Source organism: Lycium ferocissimum, chromosome 12 (assembly GCF_029784015.1).
Source record: "Lycium ferocissimum isolate CSIRO_LF1 chromosome 12, AGI_CSIRO_Lferr_CH_V1, whole genome shotgun sequence".
NCBI lineage: Eukaryota > Viridiplantae > Streptophyta > Magnoliopsida > Solanales > Solanaceae > Lycium > Lycium ferocissimum.
The window spans coordinates 47,674,602-47,699,407 of NC_081353.1; the positions used below are offsets into that span (position 1 = coordinate 47,674,602).

A 24,806-nucleotide genomic window follows, 5' to 3' on the forward strand; every position below is an offset into this window, starting at 1 on the left:
TGATGATCGTGATCACCAAAACATATTCATTTAAAATATGAGTTCCCCTCCCTCTTGTTGCCAAACACGATGCCTTTCCTCAAAGGTCGAGCATTAACCAACCGCTGCACTTGGTGACACAATGTTACTCTAGCTTTTAAGGACACGACTTCAAATAAAGCGTCAAGAAGTAATTCTTTCGTTGAGCTTAGTAATCCACATGCCCTCACAAAATACCAAAGAAAGTCCCTCACACACATATTCACAAATAGCAACTGGGACAAAAGACGAATAAGGAGAGAACAACTTACACTCAGAAAAGATAATGTACAAGTACACAAATGCGGTGCCATAAGCTTGCCCTTTAAGTATTTCTCCACTAATGTAAACACACTTTTTTCAAAATCAATTAGGACTTACGGGTCATAGCTAAGGTTTGGGGTTAAAGTGGGGTGTAATTTGGGTAAGAGTGACTTGACTTCTCCCTAAGCATTTTCGAACACGCTTCCTTCACCTAATCCGTCCCTTCTTCAACATTTAAGCATTTACCACCCATTCGTACCTCCTTTAGACAATATCGTTATTGCCTCCCTAGTTTCCCCATTTATTTCTTACGTCACAACCATTATTCATACACTCGTGTTCATAACTAAACATACAACTTATATGTACAGATTCACACCTTTCTATACACATGTCTATATATACACTTTTTTTTTGTGTCCTTTAACTCTCCATCACATACCATGTCTTTTCTTGCCAGCTATCACCCCCAAACTTAGGCACTTTAGCCTATTTTAGCGTATTCGACTCGCTTAGGGAGATAGGGTGCCAAAAGGTGGGTAAACAAGGGCAAAAGGGACAGGGTTTGTCACAAGGTTGTAATAAAAGAAAAGAAAAACAAAGTCAAGGCTCAAAAATGGGTTAACTAGGATATAAATGCAATGGGTAGGAATTTTTAGGTTTAGTGGCGGTCCAAAGAGAGCCTAATATCCTCTTTCAAACAAGTGTAGTTTAGGATTTCGCCTTGAGACACTTTCCGGCAAGTTCTAGATCACAATTATGCACAAGACTAGAACAATAAAATCTCACACACATGGCACATGGATTACTTTGCTATTTTCTAATTACTTCTCAACCCATCATTCTAGGCTTTACAAAACATCTGTGTGTCACCAAACGAGTCATGTTAGTGTTGCTCCTTCCCTCTAAGTACATATGCAAAATTTTTGGGAGGAGTGTTATTAAAACACGATGGAAAAACGAAACAAGACAAAAACATTTATGCTATAAACTGATCAGCCATCACTATTATACTTGGCAATGAAGAACTACAAGTACACAAAACTTAAACATGAGCTATCCTACAACAACAATAACAAACATATGAAACATGAGCTATCCCACCCCCAACAAAAGGAATATGCAGTGTCCCCAATGCATCAAATGTAGTACAAGAGATGAATAGCTCACGATGGACGCGTCAGGCGTCCGATGGTGTCTAATCAGCAGGAAGGACCTCCAACGGAGGCACTATCAATGGAGTCGTCTCAGTATCACCCTCGATTGTTACCTCTGGCCCGGGTGTTACTATCTCAGGACCCACAGACGGGGGCAATGGTGTGTCAGCTGGAGGGGCGGCGGATGAACTGGCCTCACCTGCCCTCGGGGGTTGGGAGGCCCCCTTTGACTTCCTACTCGCCTCATAGGACTGCTGCATGGCCACATATGTGTCAATCTCGTCCTCAGGAATACCAGCAGCCCGGGCGGAAGTACGTGCCTCCTCAAGAAGCTCTCTCTCTCTCGGGCCTCCTGCTCTGTCTCAACAACTAGAGACGATTGTACCCTCTCAACAGCTGGGTCACCCTCAAGCTCCTCGCCGAACTCTTCCTTACTTTCTTCCTCCTCTTCTTCCTCATTTTCTTCTTTCTCCCCAGCTAGCTCCTCAATCCCTTTCCTCGAAGGCATGGCAGGTGTTGTGGGCCCAGTGGAGAATAAAGAGGCATCGGATGGTAGAATGGGTACACTGAGCTCAATATTCGGGACTTTCAATACTCGAATATCCTCCTTGACCTTTGCCAGGTCTGCCCGAATAGCTGGAAGTCCTCCTTCACCACCCTCCTCAATACGCTCCAACCGACGATCAATCAAGCGTACATGCTCCTTAATTTTGTCCTGCTCTTTCTTAATATCTGTGACAGCCTGAGTATATGGTGACATTGCTTCCTCAATAGCCTCTTTCATAAAATTAGGAAGCTTCTCAACCAGCTAATTGACCTTAGCATCCGCTACCCGAAGCTCTCGCATACCCTCGGTAGACACCCCATGTGCTGCTATGGTAGATGGTGGAATGAGGGCAGAGGGAACTGTAGTGGAAGATGGAGCACTCGGAGGGTCAGGCCCCGGAGCTCGAGGCACAGAACTGGGAGTTGTCGCATCATCATCTGTGGCTAAGTCCTCGAGCTCAAGAATGTGAGTTTAGTGCACCTGCCGCCGAGGCTCTCGGCAGCCGGGCTCACCCGCTTTCTCTTTCTAGTCCCCGGTTCTAATTTGGTGTAATCTATTATTTGGTCAGCCTTTAACACCCTGTCTACCTGAGGAATATCATGAACCTTATTTCTTCGGCATAATTCAGTGATCAAAAAAGGAAAAGGGAATGATGTGCCCTTTTAAGTGGACTTATTCTTGATCTCATCTCGGATAATTACCCCTACATTGATGAGGTACCCGGACATGAGTGAGGCAATGAGAATACACTTCGCAATCGGTATGTCGGTGTTGTTCTTGGAGGGAATCACCAGCGGTGATACTAGTGCTAGCCAAAACTTAGCTTCGCGGTTGAAAATGTTCTTCTCAATGGACACAAATGGATCTAGCCATGGCAGAGGCCCTGAGGCAATCACTGAAGCAACCCACTCTCGCTGCTCCTCCGGGTTCTCCATCCTTAAATCATATTCAGAACTCACCGGAGGCCAACCTTCAATAGGGTTTGTTTCTCTTCGCTGCTCATATAAGATAGAAGTTATGGTATCGGCAGCACAATCAACATCCTTCCCCCGAACCGAAACCCAACAGAAGTGTTCCACATTTTTCTTTGGTTGGCGGCGCGAGATCTTTGCGTTCAACTTGGACGCATAAGCCGCATAGAATTCCATCGCAAGGGCTGGGCAGTATTTAGCCGACTGCATGAAATAGGTCCATCTTAAGGCCTCGAGCTTTTGGATGATGCTCGGGCATTGGTCTTGTAGACCATTCAAAGTGACCCTCTTTTCTATAATGAAGCCCCGGACTAGATTTTCATCGGGCTTAATGACACTTCAAGCCTTGTACAGGTCCCTGGATCCAGGCACGGTGAACCATTGCTCCATTGCTTCCCTTCTTTCACCTCTTGTGATGGCATCCTCAGGCTCAGGTGAGGAAGCCTCATGTGTCTGCTCTTCAGATTGGGGGACCGGATCCGCAGGTGCCTTTTCTTTTCTTCTAGAGGTGGAGGCTTGTCGTGTTGCTCTTTTTCCTCCACCTTGTGCTTTATTTGTTCGAGCCATCCTGCATATCACACAAAAATATACCCACTATTTATGATGCTCTTTAAGTACCAAGAAAGAGGTAGGGAAAAAAAAAACATAGCATTGCAGGGTGGCATCACCTGCGAAACACCACATGCGAGTCGCATGTGTGACATGCCACTCGCAGGTAGTGTCGCAGGTGCTACACATTGAGGACCTGATTTTTGTTCTTCACTGTCAACACTGCCGCAGACAGTGTGATTCGCATGTTAAACATGCACTTCGCAATCTTTGCTCGCAGTGAAGCTAACCGAAGGAATTTTTTTTTTGTTTTTGTTTTATGGATATAAATACACAACACATATGCACACACCCAAGAACATACTCATGTAACTATTTCCCTTAAGAGGGCTGTCACCCCGTCTATCATTGGGAAAAGCTATTTAATCACTCACGCCAATGTTCGATAGTCATCCCTCATAAAAGACAATGTCAATTTTACAAATCAGAGGGCATCATGGGTCCTATTCTACAGGTAATGTGCCGTGGGTACTCAAGAATTCCCCATGGTTGGCGAATGATCACATTTCCACAACATCCAAACACTCACAGGTTCATTTAGGCATTTCATCAAACAAGTTGCGAGCATGCATCAACTATCAATTCTTACAACAATGGGTACTCAAGAATTCCCCAGTCGCTATCTAATTATGCATCAACAACCACCTATTTTAATCATCCTAGTAGGACTACACAAGCATGGGTACTCAAGAATTCCCCATTGTTCATCAATCTCCAACAACCCATCAAATGCACAAGATAATTCTACCCACCAACTAATTTCACCAAGTGGAATGGCATGGCAATGACAGGGGATTTAGCATTTCTTAGGCACCACTAAATGTAAAGAGGAGTGGAGTAGACATACCTTGAGAGTTGAAGACAGTTAGCACACGTGAAATCTTTGCCAAAGTAAAAGAGAAAGAAACCCTAGTGATGATTTGTGGTGTGATTAAGAATGATTTGAGTGAATTGGGGTGATGGAATGATATAGGAGGGAAGAAGGAGAAAGGAGGAGAGGGAAAAGGAAGAGGCGTAATTGATGAATTGTCAGTTGCATCTCTTATATTTTTTTAAAAAAAATTCAAAACAGACGAGTCGGGTCGGTGTTGACCCGATGATTGCGCACTTACCTGCATAACATGCGACTCGCATGTGATGCAGCATGTGTAACATGTGAGTCGCATGTAGTGCCAGCTCTTCGCATCTGTTGACAGAAAATTTGGCTTTCTTGGCCTGGAATTTTGCATCACACCGGATGCGAGTCTTTGCGCACGAACACGACATGCGAGTGGCATGTCTTTGCAGCATATTATGCCTGTTGGCATTTTCCCAACTCTTCTTCTTTGTGCACACAATTTATTCCTACACACTTAGACACACATCAAAAACATCACGAAAGTAAAAACAACAAACACATGAAAATGGAAACTTGGGTCGCCTCCGAAGAAGCGCTTGATTTTACGTCGCAGTACAACGTTGGTACCTATTCATGGCCCATTTAGGAAGAAGACCTCGATAATCTTTGCTTCATTCTGAGATCCCAAGTAATGCTTCACCCTTTGCCCGTTCACTTTGATTTTATTGCCACCTAGGCAAACAAGTTCAATTGCTCCATGTGGGAATAGTTGTGTGATTTCAAACGGGTCGGACCATTTGGATTTTAACTTTTCGGGAAATAACCGGAGCCTTGAGTTGAACCACAATACGCCATCCCCGGCGCTAAATTCTCTTTACAAAATCTTCTTATCATGTGCGGGCCTTGTAGAGTGAAGAGCTAGTATAAGCTCTAAGTCGAAATTCATCAAGCTCATTAAATTGATCCGTCCTCAAGTTTGAGGCATCACTCCAATCCAGATTCAACTTTTTCAAGGCCCGTAATGCCTTATGTTCAAGTTTCACGGGTAGATGACAAGCTTTGCCAAACACCAGCTGATAAGGAGACATATCAATTGGTGTCTTATAAGCCGTTCGGTAAGCCCATAAAGCGTCATCCAATCTCTTTGACCAATCGGTCCGATTAGCATTCACTGTTTAAGAGAGTATGCTCTTAATCTCCATATTTGAGACTTCAACTTGTCCACTCGTTTGGGGATGATATAGGGTGGCAACTTTATGCTTTACTCCATACTTCTCAAGAAGAGTCTTGAATATCCAGTTGCAAAAATAAGAGCCCCCATCACTAATGATTGCCCTTGGGGTTCCAAATCTTGAGAAAATATGCCTCTTCAAGAATGCGGTGACACTTCATCCTTCATTATTAGGGAGCACAACGGCTTTCACCCATTTAGACACGTAGTCCACCGCCACAAGAATGTACTTGTTATTGTAGGAACTCACATATGGACCCATAAAATCAATACCCCATACATCAAACAATTCAACCTTAAGAATCGGGGTCATCAGCAGCTCATGCCTCCTCGAGATGCCTCCATGCCTTTGACATTGATCATAAGCTTTCACAAAGTCATATGTATCTTGATAGATTGTTGACCAATAAAAGCCACTTTGAAGAACCTTAGTCGCCGTTCTTGCACTACTATGGTGTCCACCAACCGGTGATGAGTGACAAGCTTCGATAATGGGCATCATTTCTACTTCGGGTATACACCTCCTTATGATGTTGTCGGCGCAAACCAGGAATAGATCTGGCTCATCCCAATAGAATTTTCGGGCATCACTCGAAAACTTTTTCTTTTGGTGGAAGTTCAAATCCTCCGGCATGATGTCGCTTGCGAGAAAGTTAGCAAAATCGGCATACCAAGGAATTATGTCATGGGACCCTGCCATTACTTTCTCATCTAGGAATGACTCATTGATTTCTAAACCATCCAATGGACGCCCACCTTCTTCGAGACGAGACAAATGGTCCGCCACTTGATTTTCACAACCCTTTTTATCCTTGACTTCGAAGTTAAACTCTTGCAAAAGAAGGACCCAACGTATCAACCTCGATTTTACATCTTTCTTTGTCATGAGGTGACGTAAAGCCGCATGATCAGTGTGGACGACCACATGGATTCCCAACAAGTAAGCCCGAAACTTCTCAAAAGTAAACACAATAGCAAGCAACTCTTGCTCGGTGACAGTGTAATTCATTTGGGCACCGTTCAGAGTCTTGCTTGCATAGTAAATTGGGTGAAAGATCTTATCACGCTTTTGGCCAAGAACAGCCCCCATGGCAAATCCACTTGCATCATACATCAACTCAAAGGGTTGGGACCAATCCGGAGCAATGATGATAGGAGCCGAGGTAAGTCTCTTTTTCAAGCCCTCAAATGCCTTCAGACAATCACCATCAAATACAAACTTTAATTCATTCTCCAACAATTTGCATAGAGGGTTGGCTATTTTTGAGAAATCCTTGATGAATCTTCTATAAAACTCGGCATGCCCAAGGAAGCTTCGAACACCTTGGACGGAGATTGGGGGAGGAAGCTTGACAGTAACCTCAATTTTAGCTTGATCAACCTCAAGCCCCTTTTCCAAAATCTCGTGTCCCAAGACAATGCCTTCTCTAACAATAAAAAGATACTTCTCCCAATTTAGAACCAAATTTGTCTCTGCACATCGTTTCAATACTTGGGCAAGATTCTCCAAGCATTCATCAAAGGAATCCCCAACCACGAAAAAGTCATCCATGAAGATTTCAATGGACTCCTCAACCATGTCAGAGAAAATGGACATCATGCAACGTTGAAATATTGCGGGTGCATTACATAGCCCAAAAGGCATTCTCTTGAAAGCAAAGGTCCCATAAGGACAAGTGAAAGTGGTTTTCTCTTGATCCTCGGGGGCAATGGTGATTTGGTTGTACCCGGAATACCCATCAAGAAAATAATAATAATCCCTTCCTGCAAGCCTATCAAGTATTTGATCCATGAATGGCATTGGGAAGTGGTCCTTTTTGGTCCACTTATTCAACTTCCGATAATCCATGCAGACCCGCCATCTGGTGACCTTTTGAGTGGGGATCAACTCATTTTTAGCATTTGCAACCATGGTGATTCCACCTTTTTTGGGCATGCATTGAACTGGACTCACCCAAGAGCTATCCGATATAGGGTACACTACACCGGCGTCTAACCACTTGATGATATCATTCTTCACAACCTCTTGCATAGAAGGATTTAACCTCCTTTGATGTTCGACGCTTGGCTCAACTTTTTCATCAAGTTGAATTTTATGAGTAAAAATATCGGGCGGAATCCCTTGGATATCAGCAATACACCACCCAATAGCTTTTTTGTATCTTCTTAAGATCACCATCAACCTCTCTCCTTGCTCATCCGTCAACCGGGCGGATATAATCACGGGCAATGTGTTCTTTGGGTCCAAGAAACTCATACCTCAAATGTGAAGGAAGAGGTTTGAGTTCCAAAGTAGGAGGCTCAATAATTGAAGGCTTTGCAGGAGGAGTTTCTCGGTTTTCCAAATCAAGATCAAGTTTCTTTGGATTGAGGTGGTAAGACCCCATTCCAATCAATGCATTGACAGTCTCCTCAAACTCTTCTTCATTATCCCGTTCATAGTTCATTATCACCACCACCAACATATCACCTATATGCTCATATTCTATGATTGTCTCCATTGCTTCACCAATTGTATCAATAACCGACACGACACTCATATCCGTCAGTTGTTTCAGTGACTTGTAAATATGGAAAGTGATCTCTTCATCATTCATCCTAAATTTTAAATCACCTCTCTCCACATCCACGAGAGCACGCCCCGTAGCTAAGAATAGTCTTCCCAAGATTATGGGAACTTCAAAGTCAACTTTACAATCTAAGATCACAAAATCGGCCGGGAAAATAAATCTATCCACTCTCACAAGCACATCGTAAAGAATCCCAATGGGACTCTTTACGGTCCTATCCGCCATAAGTAATCTCATTGTGGTGGGACGGGGAATGCCCAATCCCAACTTGTTGAATATAGATAGCGGCATTAAATTGATACTTGCTCCAAGATCACATAAAGCTTTTGCAAACTTGTATACTGATGGTGCATGGACTTGTGAACGCTCCGGGGTCTTTTTTTTTTTGGTACCAAATCTTTGGTAACGATTGCACTACAATGATGAGTGCCCCCCAATTTTTCAAGGCCAGGACTCTTCTTTTGGTCACAAGATCTTTCATGAACATTGCATAACCGGGCATTTGCTCAAGTGCCTCAACCAATGGAATATTTATTGAGAGCCCCTTTAATCATTCGATGAACTTGAGGAATTTTCCATCGTCCGCTTTCTTTGCCAATCGTTGGGGAAAAGGAGGAGGAGGCTTCATAACGGGCGGTGAAGCCCTTGGTACCTCCTCTACCGCTTCCTTGCTTTTTGAAGCATTGTTAATTTCCGGAGGATCCTCAACAACAATGGGCTTTTCAATACTAGCCCGCATCTTATTTGGATTCACTTCTTCATCAACAACCATGGGTTCTTCAACCATTTTCTCATTATCACCTAACACAGTCTCTTTCACTAATGCCTCTTCCCCAATTGTCTTACCACTCCTAGTAGTAATTGCATTTATGATCACCATCATTCCTTGGATTTGCAACTGTATCACTAGGGAGTGAGCTTTTTTGCCTTTGGTTGAGGATAGCCGAGATTTGGCCGAGTTGAGACTCGAATTGTTTAATGGAGGTGGAGTGCGAACTTACAACTTGCCCCATTGATTTAACCTCATCTCTAGTCTCCTTGCAAAAGGTATCGGTGGATTCCACTTTCTTCAAAACTCTTGACAACATATTTTTAATTTTTGAACTAGCGGGATCGCTAGTGGGCGGTTGACTAGAGCTTGGTTGATTACCCTTTGGAGGGACATAAGGATTTGAGCTCCGATGATTGTTGTAATTGGTGTTGTAACCCCATTGATTGTTGTAATTGGTGTTGTAACCCCATTGATTGTTGTCACAATTATCTCTCCAATTTGAGTGACCTTGATCTTTGTTTCAACCTTAATTCCCTTGACCTTGGCGCCAAGATCCTTGATTCGGACCTTGGTAGGTCGGACGGGAACCCTCCCTTAGATTGTTGACATAACTTGCCTCCTCATCATACATTTGGAAACATTGCTCATCCGGAGAACCCCCTTCACAGGATTCTACTGCATTCACCTTTTTGCTTCCGCCACCCACGACATGTTTTGTAAGAAGGTCCATTTGGGTGACAAGTTTGGCCATGGATTCATCTCTCTCTTCCTTCTTCTTAATCATCTCACGAGTGAGCATATTTTTGGAGGAACTTCCTCCACCTACTTCCGAATCCCTAGTGTGCCATGCTTCATTAGTCTCGGTCAATTTATCCAATAATTCACAAACGGTGGCATAAGAATTATCCATAATAGACCCCTCTGCAATGTTGTTCGCCACTGATTTGTTGACCGAGTCTAAAGACCTATAAAATATTTGTAAAAGCACACTATCGGGCAACCCATGCTTGGGATAACTTTTCACTTTCTTTTTAAAACGAATCCAAGTTTCATGGAGAGCCTCATCAGGAAGTTGACGAAAGTTGTTGATTTCGTCACGGAGTTGTAACATCCGCGATGAAGGGAAGAACTTCTTGAGGAATACTTCGGTCAATTCCTCCCGAGTAATGATGGATCCGGATGGGAGATCATCTAACCAAGCCGTGGCTTCTCCCGTTAGGGAGTACGAGAAGAGCTGTAGCTTGACTGCTTCAATTGAGACGCCCGGATGCACATTGGTGGAACAAACCCCAAGAAAGTTCCTAAGGTGCCTATTCGGGTCATCTTTGGGTAGACCTCCAAACAGGCCCTTAGTGTTGAGCAAGTGTAGCATTGTGTTGATCACGTGGAAACTCGAGTTTCCAATTAGAGGCCTAAATTGCGGCTGCATAGCCTGCCCCCGCAGCTTCTTCACCGACCGCCACCGGTGAATTTTGGATGGGGTTACCCTCCTCGTCTATAGTACCTGCACAACACACAACAACAAAAGGAAATAAGAAAAGAAATAAAGACTAAAAGTAAAGTTTTACACTAGTTAGTAAATTTCTAGACCGTATTCCCCGGCAACGGCGCCAAAATTTGATACGCCCAAATTACACCTTTAATATTAGGAGTAAGCGGTCGTTGTCAAATATAGAACCCAACAAGGTTGGGGTCGAATCCCACAGAGAATACAATGAAGAAATATACTTGTCAAGTGTAACGCCCGACTATTAGTCTATATTTCAAGGGAGAGGGGGATATAATAGTAGGTTGGTTGTTGTTTGTTCATTAAAGACTAAGAATGGTTATGAGATGTAAACTATTGGCTAATGGGATCAAGGTTGTGGTTCCAATGGAAAGTAATGCGCTTGGGTATCAATTCAACTTATTCATATGCCTAGATGCATTAAACCGAGGGTCACGCGAATCTTGCTAAAAGTTTTTCAACCAAATTAGCAAATTTCATCCTAGGCTTTTCCAAGCCCTATAATGTTTTATATGAGAACACCCATTTGGCCTCAACTAGCTTTTCTATTCCTAGCTCAAGCTATTAGATAGATTTAATGACCCAAATTGTTGCTATTAACTCTTTTCTTAACCTCTACTTTCTTTTCCAAGCAAAGTAATGGTATTAAGGCACAAGTAATGTTGTACACCATCACAAGACATTAATGCTTGAAGAGTTAATAGAAAACACCATTAGCATATAAATGAGGTATGAATATGAAAACCAATCACATAACTAACACATTTGGTCCCACAACCTTAGCTAAAGAGATTAGCTACTAATATTCATTAAAGGTAAAGCAATAGTGTAAAGTGTATTCATAAAGCTTACAAAAGTATTGAATGGAGAAGATGACAAAAGCAAAAGAATCTCCTAAAAGCTTCACCAACCAATAATAAATGAGCTCCACAAAAAAGACAACTTAAAATCTGTAGAATTATGAGTCCAAAACCCTAGAAAATCTATTTATAGAATATCCAAAACGGGAACAATTTCCAGACAAAAATGCCCCTGCGCATCTGGTGCGAATCGCACTTGGTGTCGCATGTGCAACCTGAGGGTCGTAGGTTGCACCAAAGCTTCGCAGGTACTGCATCTTCAAGCAGTTGTGGTGCAACATCCGTTGCATCAGTTGCAACTCGCATGTACCACATGCGACTCGCATGCGGTGCTCGCATGTGTTGCACCACTGTCTTCCGTTTTAGCCATCTCTGTCATTAGATCACGCAAAGACACGCGACTCGCATGCGCATACATGCGATTTGCAGGTGATGTTCCGGTTCATTTCAGCTGGTTTTTGCTTCATTTTGCCTCAAGTCACTTCCAACACATGTTATTCTACAAATTAACACAAAAACACGAGAAACGACATCAAAGGTACTTGGGGATTTACAAAAGACTAAGCAGTTGGCGTCGAACGCGCCGTAATTTCACGGCACATTATGTACCACAAGAGATAAAATGTTTGTCAAACTCAATAACACAAGAGTTACAAGAAAAATAAACTAATTGTCCATCTCTTGTTTGGTTAGAAACTGAAAATAAATTCTTTCTAACAGAAGTTACATATAATGCATTCTTTAATTAATGTCTTATCTCTATCAGAAGAAATTCTTGACTACTATTAAGTGGGCTGGATAAAGTCTATTGAGAATTTGAGATATAATAATTAAATAGATCATTAGTTATGTAGCAAGAATAATAAAATTCAAAACACACATCACACATACAACCATGCATAATGAATAGCTAGATTTGATAAGGAAACTTAACTCTTCATTCAAACTATATGAGTCATGCCAGATAATTCACCCCATAAATTAAAACAGGACCAACTCAGATGGAGAGTAAACTGCTAATTTAAGTTAGGTAATTATCACTTTTAATAACCCTAGCTCCATTGAACCAACCAACGTGTAACTCAGTTTGAGAGTCAAGACAAGCTATCAATTAACTAGGGACTGAAGCACAGTAATTTACCATAATGAATCTATCCGATGGGGAAGAAGACTTACATCGACATATAAACTCATTATATAACTGTTATATACAATGGAGACCATAGAGAATGAACCCTACCACCACTATTTGAAGAAATAAAATTTTTATTCAACAAAACATTTCCAGAAAACAGAAAAACGATCAGAAAACCCATCTAAACGACCCTGGATGGCCAAAAAGGGCCCATATTATGAGAATAGCTCATGAATATTGCTCAGTGGGTCGTTTCCGATGAACCTACCAAATTTTGGGTAAATCGAAGTTCGTCAAAAATCAGAATTCCGAAACCATGACCAATTCGGATTAAAAAAAACTTTTTTTCCCAGCCAAAATAGAATTTAAAAAACATATACATTTGTTCAATAGTTCTTATCACATATCATCATTAGCGTACTAATATACATGAATCAAGAACAACGAACAAAATTTTAAAATATGTTTACATAATCTTAGTGTTGCTTTCTGGAAATTAGCATGTTTATGTAATCATTGAATATAAAATTCAAAACATACCACATAGATATCCATGCATCTTGAACAACACATTTCAATTTAAAAGAACAATTCATGCAACATATATATTTGTGATGCCAAATATTCACTCTATAAATTTAAAACCAGAGCTAACTTAGAGGAAGAGTATGCTGCTAATTTAAGCCAGGTGAATATCATTATCATTATCTCTAGTTCCATTGACCCAACATGTAACTCAGATGGAGAGTTAATACAAGTTATCAATAACTAGTGATTATACCTAGTGACAACCCATAATAAATCTATCCTATGGGGAGGAAGACCTAAAGTCAACACATAAATTTATTATTTCACTAGTATTTAGTCATAAAAACCATAGAAAATAATTTCTATCACCACAAGATCATAACCGAATCATTTTCCCTTAAAATTAATTTTTTAGAAAATGAAAATTGCCCAAAACATCATCTAAACAACCCCGAATCACCGAAAAACAACATGATTCTTTGCATTGAGTATTGCTTCTTTGGGTCGTTTTCGATGAACCTACCAAATTTCAAGTCAATCGGAGTTCGTAAAATTCTTGATCTCCAAAACTACGACCAAATCCGAAAAATAACCGATTCAAAGCGATTTAAGGAAAACATAATCGATCTATATCCTTATCATATATCAATTTCATGTTGAATCATCATGTGTAGTCATGTTCCAGATTTAACATAAATAAAACTGATTTAAAGAGTATCCTCTTCTTACTTAAAATAAATTTTTAATCCGACAAAGTACCTAAAACTCATCTGGACGGTCTCAGAATGCCGAAAAATGACATCTATCACTGCAAATGCATCTTCACAAGCAAAAATAGATAAGTCTAGAACTAAATTAACATATAATTCATCTCCAAAATTATGACCAAATTCTGAAGAAAGCCATTTTAGGTATTTTTAGAATTAAACAACCTGATTCAAATTTCCATTCTCCTTTTATAATTATCCATGAGCACAAGGCATACATTGTGTCTGTTATACCCCATTTTAACCGGAGTCAAAATGGTTGACAACATCCCGATAATTCCGGGGTTAATTACAGTTAAGGAGTCGCCACCTAATTATTTATGGTGAATTAGGACACCTAAAGTTAATTAAAGTAATCGTCTAAAGTCAACTCCATTTTAAAATCTACGAAACCAAAAGATCTAGGTAAGGGTTCAACTGATCTAAAGGGAAGGTATTAGGCATCCTTTAAGACCCATTAACAATGGTTAACCGACCGGACTTAAAAAATTAATTAAAAGGGCTAGATAGGTAACTAAGTGAATTTTGGAGGAAGAAAAAAAAAATTAACTCGTATTCCTTGAATTGATTGGAACCGACGAACACTTTAATAAAATGATTTCTGATCAAGAATTAAAAAAGTGAGAAAAAAAAAACTTCAGATTTAGGTGATTTAACTGATCCAAGTGTATTTTCCGTAAGAAAGCATTTAATGTTAAAAGTGAGCTAAGGCTAAAACGTTGTTTTAGATTAAAAGGGTCCACTTTCATCTTTGTTATTTTAAAAGAAATGTTATGGTGAGTTTGAAGCCAAAGTTGATAGAGTGAAATTGATGGTTTTCTAGAGTAAACAAATGACTCAAAGACAAAGACCATTTAACTTCATTCATTTAAACAGAAGATATTTTGAGTAGAAAGAACAATTAAGGCTTGAGGAAAGATCACACTCTTGGTTAAAGGAAACACATAAGTGATCAAATAAGTATTCTAGTGTTAACTTAAAGAAAGACCCTGCATAACTAAGCAAAGTAGAGCTATTAACAATTAATAACCCAAACACAAGTAAAAGGGCAATCACACCAGCAACTAAACCACATTAGCGAGTAAAAAGGAATGAAGTAAAGCCATATTTGGCTCTTGTAGAAGAGCGAAGTTTTTTCAGCGGTTCCCATTTGGCTCGCCCTTCTCTTTCTTTTCTGTTCGGATGCATTTCGAGGGACCGAGAGACATAAAGGAGGATATGGATGCACATTTCAGGCCCTTGCAGGGTGGCGTCGAGTCTTAAAGTAAGACTCTTTGACCTTTTTCGATGCAGCGACGGGGGCGTCGGCGTCGAATCTACTCTCTCGTTATGAATGGGTTCAGACCTTGAACCAACTGAGTCCGCGAAAAACAGTAAAAAAAAAATGCAAGAGTTTCGAAAAAGAAGATAGTAGCATAAATCCTATCTAATTTCAATTATGTGTAGTGGTGTTTTTGTGGGTGTTCAAGCTGCTAAAAAAAAAACCCCCTCTTCGGCTGAGGAGTTAGAGTGATATTTATAGGTGTAAATCAAAGCCTAGGGTTTCAATTTGGGCGGGATTTTGAACTTGATTTTTGAACATTTAGTGAAAACAAAACTCTGAATCCGAACGTTGAGGGGTTTTGGGACAGTCTTGATAGCCTTCACGTGACTGAGATGAGCAAAGCGAGGTAGAGACAAAACCATATCATGAAAATGGAGTGGGCAACTTCTGTCCATGATTGATGAAGCTTTGTTCTTTTGCTAAAAATGGAAGGAAAGAGATAGAATGATGATGCGGCTGGTGAGGAAGAGTTAGGTCTAGGGAAAAAGGTTATTTGTTCAATTGGGCTGGTCTTAATTCGGATTGGGCTAGTGGGAATTTCGTTTGGGCCATTTGAATGGGCTTCCACTAGCCGAATTTGTTGGGTATTTCCCCCTTCTAATTAATTTCTTTAGGCTTCTTTGTATTAACAACATACTATATATATATATATATGTGTGTGTGTGTGTGTGTGTGTGTGTGTGTGATAATAATAATTTAGCAATTAGCATAAACAGGGTGTGATTTAACATGATAATCTTATTATTAATAGATAAAATATAAATGAGGTAATAATATAGTAAAAATATCATCCAGGTTATATCTTATGATTAATACGTAACTAGTAAGTAGCGACGTACGAGGTATTAATATATAATAATACTTCAATAATAATAATAATAATAATAATAATAATAATGATGATGATATAGTGATAGTAAAATAAGATATTTAGTTTATTAATAGATATTAGAAGCTCAAGAAAGTGAATCAGAATACAGGAGGGACAAAATTGAGTGTCAACAATGTCCCTTCTTCTGGATAAGACACACAACACCTACTTTTAACAAATTGTCCTCTCGATTAATACACCTGAGAATTCAAGATATTAGCTTCTCCCTCTCAGTTGAAAACCTCAATATTTTTTCTCACGAATTAATTAAGTGTCACTAGTAACTAAAGATATTCTATCAGTAGATAAAACACCACCACTAATATATACTTATTCAAGGACAATTTTCCCAATAAATTGAGAATATTCAATGACTCAAAAAAATATATCATATTAATGGATCCTATTTATTAAGCATTACTCTCAATCCATGTATTGTAATCTGACGTGTATAAAGCATTAAGAATTTCTAATAATTCCAAATAAACAAACCACTTTAATGGTAACCATTTATTAATTATAAAATCCTTAATTTATACAAATTAGTGTACTGTGAGAAAGAAAGGAAAGGTAACGCCCACATAATCAAACTATACCACTAGTTTCATTAATCGAAACCAAGAAGATCCTCTATATAATAAAATATTCCAATTAGGGTTTAATTAGTACAAAATAAAGGAATTTTCTTTCATGGAAAAAGATTCCAAGGCTCACTGCCGCCTCCCATCTTCACGTGAACTATAGTATTCGACAACCTTTTCTTTTCTTTTTAATAATAATAAAATATACATGAAATTTGCTGAAACCATTCATATATAAAATTATCAAACGACAGTTGAATACTTAAAGGATCAACATGCCAACACGGTACCGGCGGCAGCGAAATACCTAATCTCTCTATTGTCCCGGACATATCTTATGATATTTTCATGTTCCTATCGGATAACAGTTCATCAAGAACAAAAAAACATATTTAATCATGTTTTCCATTTTTAAACAGATTCAGAGAAACAAATCATATACACAACTTACACATGTGTATGTTTTTTAGGCTATCTAATTAGATGCAAGTAGGCTCTTGATGCCAATTGATGGAATCCATGCATATATAGCGGAAGCAAATAGCTAGGATCGAACTTGCATGTAATATAGACAACACATAATCAAGATATTAATCAAACACAAAATTGATACTTATCTCTTGAAGCGTGAATGCAACCTCGAATCTAGCCTTTAAGCACGAGCAAAAGCCATCCACGCCTTCTTCCTCCAGTTCCACCGTCTTCTACTGTATAAACTGAATAATACCAAAATCTGTGAAATTCGTGTAGGCGAATTTCTACGGAAAAAGTGTAGAAACTTGTAAAACCCTTGGCCTCCTTATGGAATAAGACTCCTATTTTATAACTACAGGTTTTAGGGTTTTCACCCTTTTTCAAAACCTGCTGGGTCTTTATTTTCCACCAAGAAATAATATTTCATTTAATTCTTTATTATTCGGGCACAGCAGGGACCACAGAATTTAATTAACGAGGCTTCCTATTATGGAATTAATTCGAAATATCTGAATTAATCCTACCATAATAAATTACAAAATATTCAGCTAAAAAAATGTAAATGCACTCCTCAGTTCAATTTCGAAATCTTTCATTAAATCTTATTTAACTCTCCATGTTAAGATTACAGATACCAATCAATTAAATTAAATTACTGACAATTTAATTCATTGACTAATTGAATCCTTTATATTTCCGCTTAACTTATATCATGTGACGGATACAAAATCCACCTGCAGGGTTTTCACATGAGACTTATAAGCATCCATAAAGGGGTATCATTAATCTCAAAGTTGAGACATGGATTCTATCAACTGATTATTATTTCACAAATGTATTTTGTCATTATCCAATTTACCAGGAATACATAGACTCGCAATTGAGTTGTACCTTTTAATAAGTCAAAATAATGAACAAATCACATTGATCATAATAATTATATCAAGATTAAGAGTATAAGTACATTTAATGAACTAGAGAATTTGTTTTATATATTCAGTACAAAAACACTTATCTCTACTTGGTCCGTTCAATACTTACAAAATATACTAGCACAAGAAGATGGAACTATACCGTTCCCATAATGAAGATACATTATATTAATCTTGTGCTATAATCATACCGATGACTTTGTCCAAATTCCATCTTAGATTGTGAACATAAACTTTATACTTATAAGAACCGATAATTTAATCTTGCGTGTATAAGCTAAACTCTATACACTAAATCATCTACTACATAAGTAAAGGACACACATACTAGTACATGATCTATTTAACTCTTTATTAAAAATTGAACAAATAATTGTTCTATAATAAATACTATATCCAAACACATGGCTAATAGTATATATCCCAACAATCTCCCACTTAGAACTTTAACCATGACAATTGTTAGAATATATCATGTCTAAACGTATGGTTAATGGTATATACCCCAACACTTTTGGAGTACTATAATAAGGTGTTGTTCATTGAAAACAAAACTAAAAATAAGAAATAAAACAAAAAACTATTTCACCAGGGGCGGACTTGCGGAGGGATAGTATTAACTACGTGTTCGAATGAACCCAGTAACTTTCTAGACCCTCTATTTGTATTATAAATATATAGTTCTGGACTCAATAACTCTGATAACTATGAATTCGGTGGAAATTTCTGCACCCATAGCCTCTAAATTCTCGCTCCGCCGCTGCATTTCACAGTCAAACGCATAACAATCAATTAAAAGTCAGTTTTGATAAGCATTATTATCACTCAACTATCATCTTGAATGTTATGTATACAAAAGGAATGGTATGTTCCAGGTCTACCTTGTGCTCATAACTCTCACGTAAAATGTAGAATGACATAGATGTCGTTGCTCTCGATCTTACAATATTATCCGCACCTGCTACTTCCATTGGACTAGTCTTGTAGCCACCTCTGCATTCCGCCGCTCCCACCGGCATCTCAATGACGGAGATTTCGCCAATATTTTTGTGTCACTTTTTAAATAATTTTGTGCCAACAAATACATTGGTTAAGAATAGGTTCTTTCATTTGGGGAGAGAAGAGGCTATCAGTTCACTATATTTGTAGAAGATCAAACATAACTTTTAACTACATTTATGGGTTCATGTAAATAAAAGGAAGATGGGAAAAACGTTTTGAAGAGTTTCTTTCCAACTTTTATTTTGTTGGGTAACTGCCGTAATTATGATAATTAATATTGAGTAATTGCAAAATGTGAGTAAAGTCGGTTAAGAATTGTTTTCAGAGATGACTTTGCATTTAGTTTAACAGCATGAAAAAGAGGAGAAATGTCAAAAAAAATGAGAAAAAAGATAAATGGGAATGATGGTCATAGAGAGGTGCCACATCACCTTGTCTATGCCTAGCTTTTTATTATATATAGATATAGGTTTTCTCCCAAAAATTTCATATTCAAGACTCATTTATAGGATTTGTTCGAACATGTTACCCATATACTCCTATATATATATATATGGGATTACTTCTTGGTGGATGAATCCCACTTTTTCACTTTTGATCAATTCTTGGGAGATTTGAATAATCTAGACAAATCACATGTTTTGAGTTAGGGCTAGCATCCTTGGAATATAATTACTCCATAACATCACAAATATACTTAGTTGGATGATTGGAGTTGATGTTGAGGTGAAAATGCTCCCAAAAATCAACTCCTAGCCTTCTTGTTCTTGTTTGGGGCTAAGAATGTCTAGATTGTTGTATAGAGGCTGAATTCACACAAATCGAGTTATTTTGCTGGTGCAGGTCAATTTCACACTTTCAGATTCTGTGTTCTTTCAGATTCTGTGTTCCCGATTGCATTTCTCTTTTAGCAATCCATTTCGCTTTTAGCGATTCTATTTCGCGTTTCACGATTTAGGTTATGTGGTTCCAGGTTCTCATCATGTCGGACACTCTTCAATAAAACACCCATAACATTTTTCAGGAATGTTCAAATGTCAAACATTTTGCGAATTTGAAAACTAGACTGAAAGAGATTTAATATAGTATATTATCCATATCCTAACTCAATCCATATTGCGACAACTGATCGTTTAAAGTTAGCTTTTGCGGGCAGAGGCGAATCTAGGATTCAAAGGTGGCGGGCCACAATTTTCTTCAATGTACATCTTGTTAGAAACGTGTTTTTGGGTCGGGTCCATATCTTTTTATTTATTCAGCTCAACTTAATAGGCTTTTTTTTTTATTTGCAAATATGAAAATTACATCTCAAAAATCAAGAAACGAACATAATTAGCATCTTAAATAAGGAATCACACTCATTAACAACAGAAGTAAAATCAACATTTTCACCAAGGGACTTGCATCTCTTATGTATAGTAAAAAATGAATTTGCACAAGTAAAATAACATCTTCAATAAGGGAATTACACCAATCAAAATAAGAAAAATAATAGAAAAACTCTTCAATAGGTTAATACACCCCATAAGTAAATATAGAATTAGATAAACTACAAGTTCTCAAAAATAAATCATAAATTTTATGTTTTTCTAAGCAGTGCTTATGAAATTTCCATCACAATTTAAGTAGTAAAGTGATTTAAATTAAATTTAACAATTATAGAATAGCATAAATTTTTATAATACACTACCTCCGTCCATTTTTATTTGTCCATTATACTAAAAATATATGTCCACCTTTACATGTAAGTTATATAGTTTGAAAAACCAAGACATAATTTACCATTTTATACTTATTTTACCCTTATTATTAAGTATTCCAATTCATTTCTCATTTTATTTATTGCTTATTAACAGTGTCTCAAGTCAAATATCGACAAGTAAACATGGACGAGGGAGTAATAAACAAAAGAAATTATAAAAAAAAAAAAAAAAATTGAATTTTGATCTCAATCAATAATTCTCATTGAGACCCAAGTTTTTCGATTTAAATACTCATAGATTTGAGTTAAGAGAAATGCTTAATTTAATGGATTTTGAAGTTTCTATTTGTGTGTTCTCGCTAGAGATCACAGATAAAATAATAGAAAAGAGGAAAGACAATATAAATAATAAAAAGATAAATAGAAAATTGGGAGGGCCGAAAAGGGAATTACTGGTACAAAGGAAGTAAAAAGCGCAAAGAAAAACGGGAGTCGGAAAATGTTCAAGATAGATTCAAACTTGTGTCTACCAGCCATGGCACCTTTGTCTAATTTACGACTGGGGGTAGCAGGATCAAATATTTAACCTAATTTAAGCAGATTACAACATAAGTATATAAAAAAATTATTAATCGAGGGGGTGTCATGCCATCCCCACCCTAAAGGGTGGATCCGCCCCTGTTTGCGGGTGCTCGTTTGAAACTTTAGACCGTAGTGTAGTGAGTTGGCTTTGCCATAAAACCCTTTTTAGACCCTAATTTACTTCAGACACACCTCGTATCCTCTTCATCTCTTCCAACCGGTATTGCACTGGTCCATAACTATTATTGGCACCCAAACACAATATTTTAAATATTGCTAGCGCGCTTTAAAGTATTCAAACTTAGCGAATTTTTCAGGAGTGCTACAGAATATTTCAGCCATGTATGTGATTAATCAGATTAATTAAATAATGATTTTATTTATGAACAATGTTTTTTGTACACTTTCATTTTGTGGGAAATGGGTGGATGTATGTGTAATGGTTGAGAAGGTAAGACAAAATCTGGTGATAAAAGATCGGATTGAATCAAAATTAGTTTGATTCGCTTTGGTTATCAAATCAACAAACTGAAATTTGAGTTTATTCACTCAAAGTTTTTGTCATAAAAAAATAGAGTAAATCCCACTCAACCCCTTTAACCTTTTTGATTTGAGAACAATACCCCTTCACTTTTTGAATGAGACAATAAACCCCCTTGATCTTAGATCTAACAGTCCAGATGAATTGACAAATTTTATATATTTTTAAAATGTGATATATTATTGTACATATTTCTAAAATATGAAAAAATTACCAAAGATACTCAATAGTAATGCATAAAAATTAATAAATTCGTCTAACTACTCTAACATTTTTTATGCGAACATATTACTTCCTGCTCCTTCGACGTAAAATAAAACTTCCTTTTCTTTAACAATTTACTGAGTTTTAAAATTATAAAATATCTGATTTTTAAGATTCAAAACGTAAATTTTTAGTTATTATGCTTACGAGTGAAATATTTTAAAAAATAAAAACTATTTAATACGTAAGAATGACATAAAATATTATGATATACCTAACTAGTTAAAATACCAGCGAAAATACAAGTAATGAAGTGACATAATGGATTAAGACATATTTAGAATTTCAAATTAAACTACATAAAAATATTCTAAATAAATTTGGATACTGAAAATCAAAAGAAGAAAAGTAAATAGAATAAAGAGATAGTTAAGATATTAATTTTTTAGCACTGGAGCTTTAATTTATATGTACAACTATAGATTCATTTTCTTAAATAAATTGTAAAAATGCATGTTAGAATCCTACTAATTAAGGGTCATTTGTGACCTTTTAAAAATACATAAAATTTGTCAATTCACCTTGACCGTTAAATTTAAGATCAAGGGGGTTTATTGTCTCATTCAAAAGGTAAAGGGGTTATTGTTTCTCAAACCAAAAAGTTTAAGGGGTTTAGTGAGATTTATCCTCTTTTTTTATGACAAATATGGTTGAGTGACTTTATAAGAGAAAAAATCCAAAATTGAATGATTTTTTATTGATACAAAACAAAATTGAATGATTTTTTATTGATACATAAATCCTCATAGTTGAGTGACCTTCTTATTATTTAGTTTAAGTTACTAGGTTAATTTAATTTCTAAATTCTTTTTCCTATAAGTAATAAATGCAAACAATTTTTTTTTTCTCAAAACGTAAAACCAAAAATATAATTTCAAAGGTGAGCAGCCTATTCTGTCTAGGAAAAGGTTTCGTCTAGTTCTCTCCTTGTTGGATTGTGATTTGTTACAAGTTTAGTATTCTATAAATCCATTCCTCTACACAGGATTTGTATCATAGCAATTCCCAAGCCACGATCATGGACACATTGCCTGATTGCCTCATTCACAAAATATGGTCGTACCTTAGTTTTGAAGAAGCAGCCAAGACGAGAATTCTGTCCAAAACATGGCTACAAGCATGGTTTACCTATCCCAACTTGAAGTTCAAAGTTGAGTATGGCAAAGGCAATAAGAATAGAAAAATAGTGGATAAAGTCATGGAGGGATATAGGGAAAGCAATATCAGTATAGAAAGGTTTGCACTTTCAATTTCAACTTCTGCTTATCATCATCTTCTTGCTTTCCCTAGGATTGATAAGTGGCTTGGCATTGCTCTTCAGAATGGTGTAAAAAATGTGGTATGTCAGGTTTCTGTCCCCTCATACCCCTTCCCTATTTCAGCGTTCTTGGCATCAAGAGCTTTAAGAGAATTGGTGCTGACGGGTTGTGATCTGATGGGCCTTTCATTATCTACTAGTCAAGCGGCGAACTGTCATTCTTTGAGAAAGCTTTCTCTAACTAATGTTCGTTTAGACGACAACTTGCTTCAGACTCTGCTTAATTATTGTCCCTTGATTATCGATCTCATCATTGTGGGCTGTCGTTTATTGACAAAGATCGAGCTGCGGAATCTTCAAAATATCAAGTCAATTTCTATTTCAATAGGTTATAATGATCAGAACTAGAGTGTTAAAATCCAAGCACCAACTCTTGAACACTTTTTTTATTCTATGTGTTGTTGTTGAGAGCCCCCTGTATTAGATATAACTGAATGTCATAATCTGAAATCCTTAAAGTTATCCGATATGAAGATATCTCAAGGATTTCTCCGGCACCTTATTTCTACATTCCAATTCCTTGAGAGTTTGATATTAGATGGCATTTGTGGAGATTTGGAATGGCTTAACATTTGCGGGAGTCAATCCCTAAAGTTCTTGAGGATTCATAATTGTGAGGGCATATGGGAGGTTGATGCTTCAAATTTGGTAGCACTTGAGTATGAGGGAGATAAAATTCCTGAGTTTAAAATTGCAAAAGAGTCGGGTCAAATGCAGAACTCAAAGGCAGGTCTTTATTGCTCCAATGATATAAATGCGGCATGGTTTTGTGAGTTAGGGAAATTCCTATCAAACTTGACTTCTTGGTCTAAGGTTTTCCTTCGTTTTAACGAATGCAATGAGATCAACATGAAAGATTTGCAAGTGCATCATAGTGTTGCTACCCCTTAAGTTGATGTTTTAGAAGTATTTATAGAAGATATGTCATCTGAGGAGTGCCCAAGTTTTGTGGATGCTTTGCTATGGAGTTGTCATCCTAGGAGACTCAATTTATGCTCAAGTAGTAAAATGATTACATGTTTCATGAATCGTTTAATGTATATGAAGAATTCGAGTCATTCTACTTCTCATGGAAGTAAGCCTTGGCATACTCAATTAAAAGAAGTAAAAGCCTACAAATTTGACTCGGAATATCAGCCTGTGGCACTTAGTAGTGGAGAACTTGCAGTGAGGACCCTAATGGAGGTGGAGGAAGTTTATTTTCTATTAGATTGATGATATAGTTCATTCTAATTTAAATTGAACGAACTTATTCATTTATAAAGTTAATTATAATTTTAAAAACAGATTCCTGATAATTCAGAGTTAAAGTTCTCCCCTAATCCTATTGAATTTTTCTTAAGAATAGTTTGATACTCAACTTGCTTTTTCATACTGGTACAGTGGTACTGCTCACGTAAGCAATTCTTTTTTTTTTTCCCTGCATTGGCGCTAAATATTT

General features: G+C 37.5%; 1 pseudogene; it reads left to right on the forward strand.

Moving 5' to 3' along the window:
• Positions 1 to 22,982: 22,982 nt before the first annotated feature.
• On the forward strand, positions 22,983 to 24,801 carry LOC132040350 (putative F-box/FBD/LRR-repeat protein At4g03220; annotated as a pseudogene).
• Positions 24,802 to 24,806: the final 5 nt, after the last annotated feature.